The following is an 11900-nucleotide window of genomic DNA, read 5'->3' as shown; positions in this document are numbered from 1 at the left end:
CATTTCATTTATTGCGTTCTGATATATGCCTGTCACAGCATTTATATGCAAGATATCATTTGATCTTCATCAAGTAATAATGATTTTGCTAGGAAACACGTCCAGAAAGGAAATGACTTGCTCAAGTTCACAGGCTTTCGGACCTAGATCTGTAACCATTTTACAGAGAGGGACATAGGCAGGAAATGTTAGGACAGTACTATATAAAATAGTAACTAACTTCTGGTTACTATTGCTTTATAGTTTACAAAGCATGATCACATATATCATCTCATCCTCACACCTGTAATACCTTTACCAGGTATTGTTGACTCCATTTACAGTTACAGGAACAGACTAGAAGGAATTAAGTTACTTGTCCAATGTCAACTCACCAGGATCTCTCAGACCCAGAGAGTGCTTTTTACACTACTTCCTACAAGAGAAAAAAGGAGCTGTTAAGCCCAGACCTTTTGTTAGGCCTCAGGATCTCCTCTTGGTGACTCAAGGGTCTGTAAGGATGTTTACCCTTAAGGAGCCCACAGAAATTTATTACTTGTGTGCTAGGAAACTGCCTCTTCATGCAAAATACATTCATATGTTAATTGAAAGCTAGTATTATTTTAATATTGTACAGTCAGCCCCTTTCACTTATCATTCTGGAAACTCTTGCTTTCTGAAAACCTTAGATAAGTGAACTACCTCAAAATTTCTGAAACATTTGGCACAAAATAGATACATCAGTGCAGTCCATGAGGCTATTGGAGTTTTTTGTAACTGCCAAGGCTGCTGTTCACCTTATTAGGTTTTTTGAGTAAATAGAATTTATGCTTTGAAATGAATCTTCTGTAAAATAGACATTCCTAGAAGTTATTAGTACTGACTTTCACCTAATTATTGTCTACAATTTTCTTCTAAAGAAATATTTCAAAGAGAAATCCTTTAAATGTTAATTACTTACTTGCTCAATTCTACCTGGCCTGTGCAAAAATAATGTTACCGCCATACAGGATAGGTAATGTTACCTTGAAGGGAATAATTTTCAGTAAAGTTTTCTTAAAGAATTAACTCATGCAGGAAATGTTGTTTATTTCTATTCTGACAGTAGTTTGGTGGTACACTACACAAGTGGTCTTGGAACTGATTTTTAATTCTTTACAAGTTGAGAAGTTAGATATGCCCTTTAAGTGGAAATTATTTTCTACTGTGACTGAGAAGTTACACCTGCAGCGAAATTATATTTTTCTCATGATGAAAGCCTCGGAGCACAGGAAAGATAATAGCAGTGTGCAGTTCTAACACTGTCATGTACTTTAATGTCAAGGTCACCAAGTCAGATTTTCCTGATTGCAGATACATATCAACAGTGAAATAGATTTTTAAAAATTGCATCTGAATATTTCATTGTGAATCGTACCTTCACAAACTAACCACTTCCTACGCTACTGAAGAAATGGGTGGCCTTTCCCTGGCTTTTCAGGCACAATCCATTTGGCTGGTCCAGTGTTCCTTTCTCCATATGGAACCTAGAGTAGTTAGAAACATTCTTACCAAAGTAAATTTGATACCTAAGTCCATTTGTTACTATAGTTGTCCTACTTTTAAGGATTATACTTTTAAAGGAAAAAATAGAAATACCCTGGTATAAAGCATAGTTAGTGGGGGGAGGGAGAGGAGGTAAGTTTTCAAGCAGTTCTAAAATTAGATCATTTAACCTGGAAGTTATTTATTTAATGAGTCTGTAGATGCAAAGTTCAGAAGGGAAGAAAGCTAACATACATAATATGTTAACCATATTCTTGTATGTTAAACTGATATTAACCAGGCCAAATTCAGTATGTGAATTAATTCTTTACAGGCACTTAGACATGGGTACCTATAAAGTAAGAAAAAGAAAACTTTATTAGGACAAAATATGACATTCTATTTCTTATAAAGTCATAGGAGTGCAGAAAGCCTCTAACCTGCTTATGTGAGATACACATGCTTCCTTCCTCTTTCCCAAATCCCATGATCTTAGTAGCCTCATAATCTTCTTTGTGGGATACGTAATAGTTCTTGCCTCAGCATTCCAGATGGGAAGAATGAGTGGGGCACCTAATGTTAGTTGTTCTGATACATTCCTCTTCTGCGACCATCACCCTGGCATCTCTTGTATCTGAATTGTCAAAATTAAGTTAAAACTGAAACCCGTTTCTTTCATAATTTCTCGTACGGCACTTCTAAACATCCTGTATTGCTTTTAACAAACCTGGTAAAATGTGAAGAGCAAGAGGCCTCCACTTAACAACGGAACAACCTTCATTGTTTTTTCTCTTTCACGTTGGAAAAAGAAGGGAAGCATAACTTTGGGGATTGTTAGAAGCAAATCACACACGTTCTCATATGAAATGTACACCTCTACTGAGAATTGACTCTGTCACTCCAGATCCCTACCCCAGACAATCACAAGCTTTTGTTGAAGCTTGAGGTGGATGTGAGAGGGACTTAGTTACTAAAGTAGGTATTGTAGGAACTTAAAGGGATGCAGAAGGCCATCCCAGTCCCAAAGGAGCCTAGAGTCTAATAGAATAAATAGGCTAAACTAAATTGTTCATAAATACAAGTAAAATAAAGCATATAATCAAAACAACACAAGAAATATCACAAATGCTATGAAAAATTTATTGAGGACTAATTATAGGGCAGGTGTTTTTAAGTATATTTTCTTAATTTTTAAAACAATCCTGGGACTTCCCTTGCTGTCCAGTGGTTAGGACTTCACCTTCCAGTGCAGGGGGTGTAGGTTTGATCCCTGGTCGGGGAGGTAAGATCCCACATGCCTCAGGAGGTAAGATCCCACATGTCTCTTGGCCAAAAGAACCAAAACATAAAAAATAGAAGCAATATTGTAACAAGTTCAATGAAGACTTTAAAAATGATCCACATAAAAAAAAAATCTTTAAAAAACAAAACAACAACAAAAACAATCCTGTGAGGTAGGTAGTATTGTCTTTATTATACAGATGAGAAGATTTAACTCTGAGAGGTTAACATTATTATCATTATTACCACCCAGCTAGCAACTAGCAGAGAGCTGGGCTTCAAATCAAGGTTTTCTTCCATGTTCAGCACTCACTCTTTCCACTACATCAGAGCTGCTTAGTGATTTGAGAGAGAATTAGCCAAGAAGTGAGTGTAAACGGCGGCCAGTAGCCAGACTTGGCTTAGATGTGTTTTTGTTTGGCCAGCGGCAGTAACTTTTCAAAAAATGTGAATATCTTTGGGCAGTGGCCAGCACTTCACTCTTTAAGGTCATACACCAGGCCCCCTTGAGACAAATTACCTGCCTGGCTCCAGAAAGCTTTTGCATTTTCTATTACCAGGCAGTAACGGAGGATAGGGAAGAGCAATAGCTCTCGAAAGGCTCATGAGGAAGGTATGTCCAAGGGTGGAAGGAGGACATTGTGAACAAGAGTTCCAGAGTATTTGAGAAAGAATGATTGGTAGTGTTAATCACTATATAAAGGTGAGAGAGGTCAAGTACAGAGCTACAAGTTACGCCTTAGCACAGTAGTTGTCAAACTTCAGTGAGCATCAGAATCAAATATAAAGCTAAAACACAAATTGCTGGGCTCCATTGCAGAGTGAGTACGTCTGGGGTGGAGCTTGAGAATTTGCATTTCTAGCAAGTTCTCTGGTGCTGCTGCTGCTATTGGTCCAAAGATCACACTTTGAAAATCACCCTTTACCAGACTGCAGGGTACTTTTGGGGAAGGGCTTAAAGCCAAGATTTTGTTTCTGTGTTTCTATTGTTTTTAAGTACAAAAAGAATCACTTGACATAGAATGTCTAGAAAATAAGTAAAAAAGGAGAAAAAATAAGTCTGTTATCAATTAGAGGTTACAGTTGTTAACATTTTTGACGGACTGTTCAAGTTCTTTTTTTCTAAAAAAAAGAGGGACATATCCTTTTTTAAGAAACCAAAATTGTATCATCTTCATCCTCAGCCTCATCATGACAGTTGTTATTGAGCATCTACTGTGCACCAGGATCTTTACATATATTTACTTAATCCTTGTAATATCCTTATGAGCCAGGTACTACTATTATCATTTTTATTTTACAGATGAGGAAACTGAGGCACAGAGAAGTTAAGTAACTTGCTCAATGTCTCATTGCTACTAAGTAGCATAATTAAGATTACAACCCAAGTAGTCCAGCTCCAGAGTACACAACTGTTATGCTGTACTGATTCTTAGGCCATTCTGACCATTATGCTATACTACTGTGCATACTATTTTTAACCTGTATTCTTTAATCACATCATGAACAATCTTGATAACATTAAATATTCTTATCCATTGTTTTAAATGAAAGCCTACTTTTTAAAAAAATATTTCAAGCATTCAAAAGTGTATAGAGAAATAATATAAAAAACCACTACTAGGTTTAACAAATGCTTCTAGTTCAGCCTATTTGCTTCAGAATCCCTCCTTCCAAAACACACACACACACACACACACACACACACACATTTAAAAGAATATGATTTTGAGGTTTCATTTTACTTGAAACAAGAATGTGCCTTCTGAGTTATAAGGGAAATCATTTCCCTTAATAAAAGTAGGACATCTTTTAAACTTAGTAATGGAGAAAGAATTTCTATGCAGTGAACAAGTCCATAGCTACCGTTGCCATTATCATACCATCCCCCTTAAACACCCTGGCCCAAGCATGACTTTATTAATTACTTGGTAATAAATGTAATAAACATAGATAGTAACATAAAGCTGGGTGATATGACGCGTATGGTTTACTCAGTTTTCAGACTGCCTGGCCTACCTCCATGTGGTGAAGGTCACATTCCACCGGAGTGACATCTCAGCATTGCCCAATAAAACGGCCTGCAGGGATGGAAAAGTCCCATGCCTGTCCTGTCCAATATGGCAGCCACTAGCCACATGTGGCTATTAGGCACTTGAAATGTGGCTAGTGCAACTGAGGGACTGAATCTTTATTTAATTTGATTTAAATTAAAGTAGCCACATTTGGCTAGTGGCTACTATATTGGGTAGCACAGACCTAGGTCCTTAAAGCCCACATTAAAAATAATGAGTCCCCCAGTTCCAATGAGTTCCTGGCTCTGGTGGGGGTCAGGGGATGAGCAGTGACTGCAAAAGGGAACTTTTGTGGATGATGGAAATATTCTTTATCTTGAATATGGTGATGGTGACATGGATATATACCTTTGGGGAAACTCATCTGACTGTACTTTTTAAATGGATGCATTTGTTGTATGTAAATTTCATCTCAATAAAGTTGATTTTTAAAAGGAAAAAGAACAGATTTTCAGAGACAGGAGCTCCACCTCTTGTCTATCTAAAGCATGCCTTCTGCAGTCCCACTTTTTTTCCACCTAACAACCACCAAAGTCATTAATACTACATCATAGGACCTTGTGTGATCTGGCCCCTGGCTACTTCTCTGACATTATTTTCCTGGCTTGTGTTTTAGTCACACCAGCCACCTTATTGGTCCTCAGACACTCCAAGTACATTCCTGTGTCAAGGCTTTTGCACTTGCTCTTCTTCTGCCTGGTAAACCTTCCCAGAAAATATTTATTTAGGTATCTGCTCTAATGTCAGCTCCAACAAAATGCAATCACTGCCAACCTGTCTAAAACAGCACTTCTGTCCTTTTCACTCTGCATTCCCTTATCCTGCTCACTTTCTTTACAGCACGAATCACTATCTGAAATTATATAATTACTTGTTTATTGTCCTCCTTCCCCACTAGACTGTAAGGCTGTTCATACGGGCAGGCAGTTTGTTGATTGTTGGATTCCCTGTGCCAGGCACACGGTAGCCTCAATAAATACCGCTGAATGAATGAATGGCCATCATCCATGGCAGTTTCTCAGCCTGAGATCCGGGCATATGTTCATAGAAAATCCACAAATTCTCTACAAGATTAAAAAGAAATTTTGTGTTATCATTTTGATACTAATCTAAAGCAAGGTAATATTATTTATGATATTCCAAATGAGCACTCAAAACATGAAGTTTTGAGTGCTGAGTTCACATTGTGTTTAGGGTTTTGTTTAGATCAGATGAAAGCCAAAGGACATCGTGACAAAATGTATGAATAAAGATTTCATTGTAATTTTGATAGAGAGTTGAGTCATCATATGTCACACAGTAGCCCAGACGTGCCAAACTCTAAAGAACCAGCACTTTAGCTGTCAGTGCCACATTCCAGTTAGAAGTAGAAATTGCACAAAACACACATACACATACATCTACTTATATTTGCAACAACTTAGTAGCTGTAAGTGAACTAGTAAACACACAGTGAGGAATTGCTTTTTAAGTTCCCAGCAATAATTAGATTACATACTATTTAATTCAGATTTCAGATACTCAAAAATACTAACCCTAACTTATAGCGAATAAGACCACTTTGCAGAGTTATTAAGTGATACTCAGTTAAAATTGGCATTCCAGGATTTTGTCATACCAGAATTCTTATGAAAATATGGGATCTGATTATCTTGAACTAGCAGCAGAAAACTTGGAAGTCATTAATACTTTCTGCAAATAGGTGTTATTTGCACTGACATTATTAAACATACAGAGACATTTAATGTAGATCAGAAGTTGAATCTTAATACTAACAAACCTAACGTTTTACAATTTAAATTTACCTTAATTTTAAATGGCTGGACCAAATAACCACTATCCTTATCACTGCTGTTATATTACTGTTGCCTCTTCTTTCTTTTTCTTTTCCCCTCAATTTAGAACCTGCAGGGTAAAAGAAAGTTCAAGAATTTACTAAAAGAAACACTTGTATCTTCATTCCAATAACAATTCTGAGTTTTTGTAGAATGGCCTGACCCCTCTCTCTGAACCTTCTAGCTCTATGCCCTCAACACAGCCTAATTTAGTTCTTTTCATGAATATGACACAAGAGCAAGAAGTACTTGACACATTTTTCATATGTATAGTTTCATATTTTAATAGGTGAGAGTAGAGCAAAAGTATAAGCCAGCATTCTTTTTTAGCCCCATGAATCATGTTCATAAATTCATACTATTCCAAGATATGAATGCATTGTAATGATGACGTGCAAGAAATTAAATCCAAGGCAGTCTGCAAGAGGGAGGTTTTACATCAGTGGGCAGCAGTATGTCCTGTGTCTATTAAATTGAAGCATCGGCACTAGATGTCAGCAAATCACAACATGGGATAGTGGTAAATGGGCAGTGTATCCTTGACAAAGATACTTCAGCCAGCATTTTCCCATTCAAAGATTAATTTTCATATCCTGGCATTTGCTAAGGTATGCTCCACAAATTCTATGGATATTAATAGGCATCATTGAGGGAAGGGTTCTACAGTCAAGTAAGTTTGGGAAATGTTGAGTAAACTAAGTTTTGTTCTTTTTCTGCTGTAGGACTTCTCAGCCTTTCTATCCTGATAACAATGTGACTCTTTCCAGAGAGCAGCAGTGACAGCTCTGGAACGTCTAGGGTGAGGAAGGGCTTAGTGACCAGTGCCTGCTGGCAGCACAGGATCCTAGGTTACATTTGTTTTCTTTGCACACTGTTTATTTACTTTTTTTTGTTTTATTTAGACTATATTTCAGGGGTGATTTGGGAATGCTGACAGAGGTAAGGGCCTAAGGCACCCCTTGACACTATTATTGACATGTAGCATTTCCACACTTCTTTGACTACGAAACCATTTTGAATCTGTATCAGAGGCACACATTTTAGGAAAAACCAACACAGCCAAATAATGCCTCTCCTTATGGTCTGCTTTTGTCAGTGTGCTTGAAAAAGAGTTTACTGCTTACCCATATTTTCTGGTGGTATATGGAGGTTTTTTCCACTTAATGTTTTAATCCAGCTGATAACGTATTTTCGTGTATAATGTGGTGGAAAGATTCAACTTATTTTATTTACCTCTTTAACTTACATTGCAGAATACCAGTTGTCCCCAAACCTTGCATTAAATGTGGTTTGTTTTTGTTTTCGAGTTGAGAACCCTTCAGATCAACGTACCAATAAGTTCGATATGTAAAACAGTTAAATGTGGTTGAAATGGGGAAGGATGAGAGTTATTCCAACCTGACAACACTCCCTACCCCCATTCCCACCCACCCTACATGGGAGGCTCCAGGGAGTACTTTGAAAACCATTGGAAAAATTCATCCCCTCATAAATGACTTGAAATGCCATGTCTGTAGTATGCTAGATTAAATTTTTTACCCATTCCAATTATTTTTCTGTTTTCCTGCCAATCTCATACTTTAATTAATTTAGAGCCTAAGAGCTTTATAATATAACAAAGGAAGAAATTGAAATGTCTAATAAATCAATAAAATAACAACATGGTTTTTTGAGTGGCCTGCAATTTTAGTGTATTTCTTTAAGTAATGTCTACTATTGGCAAGAGTTGACTAGATACCTTCAGTATAGAGAAGATTAACTTGGTAAAACTGTATTGATTGGTAATTTGATAAGGTGTGTCACAAGTTTACAAGGTTGATATTCTTTGATCTACCAATATTATCAATAATAGAAACAGTAGCACAGATTTCCTATACATTTCTGGTTATTTTGTATAGGAAATCTGTGCTATTGTTTCTATTATTGATAATATTGAAAATGATCCAAATGTTTTAACAATGTGGGACTGGTTAAATGAATCCTGGCATGGCCATGAGATAGGATACTCTTCAGCCATTACAGTGATGTTGTAAAAAGAAAAATATTTTATTGAGTACCTGTGATGCATCTGGCCCTGTACCAAGCACCTTAATTATACTGTCTTACTTAAGCCTAACAATATCCCTAGATGAGAGGTATCATTATTCCATTTATAGATGTGAAAACACAGAAGTTCAAACAGCTAGTAAAGTAGTGTTGATGCAATTCAATCCACATCTGCTCTTAACCCTCATTCTTAATCACTGTCCTAATGATGGGGGAAAATATTCACTATTTAGTGATATTGTTTTAATGCAGTTTTGATGCAGTTTAAACAAACAAAAAAAAACTCCCTCCTATATGCAATCCCTTCTTCCTAATTTTGGAAGTTACTAATCCTTGGTAAATTTTCCCCCCAAATGAATCTACCTTTATATATGTTCCTTATTGACTTCAGAAGTTTCTTTTTTTTCTTTCTTTCTATTTTTTGGCCACACTGCATGGCATGTGGAATCTTAGCTCTCCCACCGGGGATCAAACCCGTGTCCCCTGCAGTGCAAGCACAGAGTCTTAACCACTGGACAGCTAGAGAAGTCCCTGGAAGTATTAAATGCCTGCTCTAAGAATTGAAACAATATTGAAGATTATGAAGTAGCTGCTCCTTTAATCATAAGTGATATCTGTGTGTATGATTGGATACACTCGTAGGCCCTTTTAAAAATCTTCCTTCAATTCTACCTCTTCTTGCTCTAGTAGCTTATGTATATCCCCTGGTTGGGGATGAAGATGGACCAGAAAGGCCAACTGGGTGGAGGGATCCTTGTCGGTCTAAATGGCTAAATTTCAGCACAGCGGGGTCCACTGTGTATGTGGTGTGGCCTGGTGATCAGAAGCGCTGGCTCTGGAGCCCGACTGGCTGGATTGAGCCCCAGCTTTTGAACTTGGGCAATTTGTTTGACCTCTTGGTGCCTCAGTGTCTTCCTAAAATGAAGGTGGTCATTGTACCTATGTTGTACCTCATTATATATTGTACCTCATTGTATCTCATAAGATTGTGATGTGGATTAAATTAGTCAAATGCATGTAAAGTAGTTAGAACAGTGCCAGGGACATAGTAAGTGCTCAACCATTAGCTGCAATTACTTTAAGGATGGATGATGATGATGATGATGATGCATGGAAGGGATGGAAGAAAAGAAAAATAACTTAATAGCACTTAGTATGTGACATATACCTACGTGATCTCCCCATTTGAGCTCTATGAGTTAGATATTTTTATTATTCCCATTTTATACAGGTGAGGAACCTAAAATTCAGGGGAGTTATGTGTTTCCATATGTAGAGTGAATCATTGGAGAATAAGATAAATACTGAGAGCTAGCTGGCCAGCAGATAGCAAAATGCTGAAGAATTAGATGAGAAACAGGCTGCTGTGGTACCTCCCTTTAGGACCAAGGTACAGTGTTGTCACTTTCAGGACTGGGTGGCGGCCCAATCTGGTATCAGAAAACTATGTGTTGGAAATCCAACTATTTTTTATGCTGACTGTAGTTTCTATAAAGATTTCTTGCTTTTTTCTCCCTTAACATGTACTAAAATTATTTCCAAATTATCAGTCTATCTTATTTGTACTTTGAGGGAGCAAAAAGGCAAAAGTGATCTTTGCTGGAGCTTTCAGGAAGAACCTTGTCAGTTAGACACCAGGTATGCTGAGCTTCAAATGCCAGAAGCCCAAGAGGCAAAGAAATACACAGAGAAAAAAGCCTCTTCCCCAGAGGCTTCTGCAGCATTCTCTGCTCTAACCTTGGAAGATTTTGAACAATGCTCTCTGTCTGAGAGGATACCCTTTCACTTAGTCATCTGTCCAGCATGACTCATCCCCAAGAGTGTTGAGGAAATGAAATTTTACGGTATTTATGTTTTTGTGACTTTTATAAACATAGTGATGTGGAAAGAGCATGGACTTTGGAGTCAGACCGAAGGTAAACTCCTAGCTTTGTCACTTAGTAGTTGTGCAATTTGGGGCTAGTTAATAACTTCTCTGAGCCTCCTCATCTGTAAAATAGGAATAATGAAATCTACTTCACAGACTAGGTATGAAAATGAAATAAGGGGAATTCCCTGGCGGTCTGGTGGTTATAAGACTTCACTTTCCAAGGCAGGGGGTGCAGGTTCGATCCCTGGTCGGGGAGCTAGGATCCCACATGCCTCAGGGCCAAAAAACCAAAATATAGAACAGAAGCAATATTGTAACAAGTTCAATAAATACTTTTAAAAAATGGTCCATATCAAAAAAAAAATCTTTTAAGAAAAGAAAAAAATGAAATGAGCCGGCAAAAATGAAAGCGGACCCTGTAACCTCTGGCATACACAGGCACTCGTGCCTTTCCTTCCGCTTTCAGGTTGTGGTTTTGGGGGTGAGCCTTTGCCAAGTCTTGTGTTTATTTTTATACTTTTCTACTATATAAAGTACAGTGCTTTGTTTACAACAGCATCCTATAAATATCAGCTGAACAGTGTTGGCATACATGCGCAGAAACTAAATCATGAGTAGACAGATTATAGGTGTGATTTAATGTTTATTAATTTATCCTCTCATAGAGAAAAACCACCAATTTAGCTAAGTGGGATGCGGAGTCAGGGCTGAAGAGTCAGCTAGATCGTTCCCTGCAGGAGGCCACCAGCTTCCAGAGGAGAGTGGAGACCAAGCTCTGAGCCCCTCTGCTTACAGAGCCCCCGAGAGAGCACCGTGTTTCATTGGCTCAAAGGCAGCCTTCTGTGGGTGAACGACAGCCTCCTCTCTTCTGACACAAGGGATTCCTCTTATAAATGATTTGCTGTGCTCGATTTAAATGTTTTTTTATCTTTTAATTATGAACTTATGTAAGGAAGATAATGTGACACTCGTTTATCCATAAACTGAGATTGACATAATTGCTGTAACTTTTCAAAAATTTTGACTTCATTTGAGACTTTTAGAAAAACTGAAAGAATATTACAAAGCATTCCCATACACCCTTCACAGTTTCCCAAGTGTTAATATTTTACCACGTTTGCTTATCCTTGTCTCTCTATGTTACATAGGCATATATATTTTTTCTGAGCCATTTAAGATAAATTTCCCTGCCTCCCTCTCTTTCATTCCTTCCCTCCTTTCTCCCAAATAAAACATTTGGATAGAGCTAAACTCACCCTCTTCACCCATCCTTTCCCCTCCCTCCCTGCC

This window comes from Hippopotamus amphibius, chromosome 5 (genome assembly GCF_030028045.1).
Source record: "Hippopotamus amphibius kiboko isolate mHipAmp2 chromosome 5, mHipAmp2.hap2, whole genome shotgun sequence".
NCBI classification, from domain to species: domain Eukaryota; kingdom Metazoa; phylum Chordata; class Mammalia; order Artiodactyla; family Hippopotamidae; genus Hippopotamus; species Hippopotamus amphibius.
The sequence above is the reverse complement of the archived record's forward strand: the minus strand, read 5'-3'. Positions refer to the sequence as shown.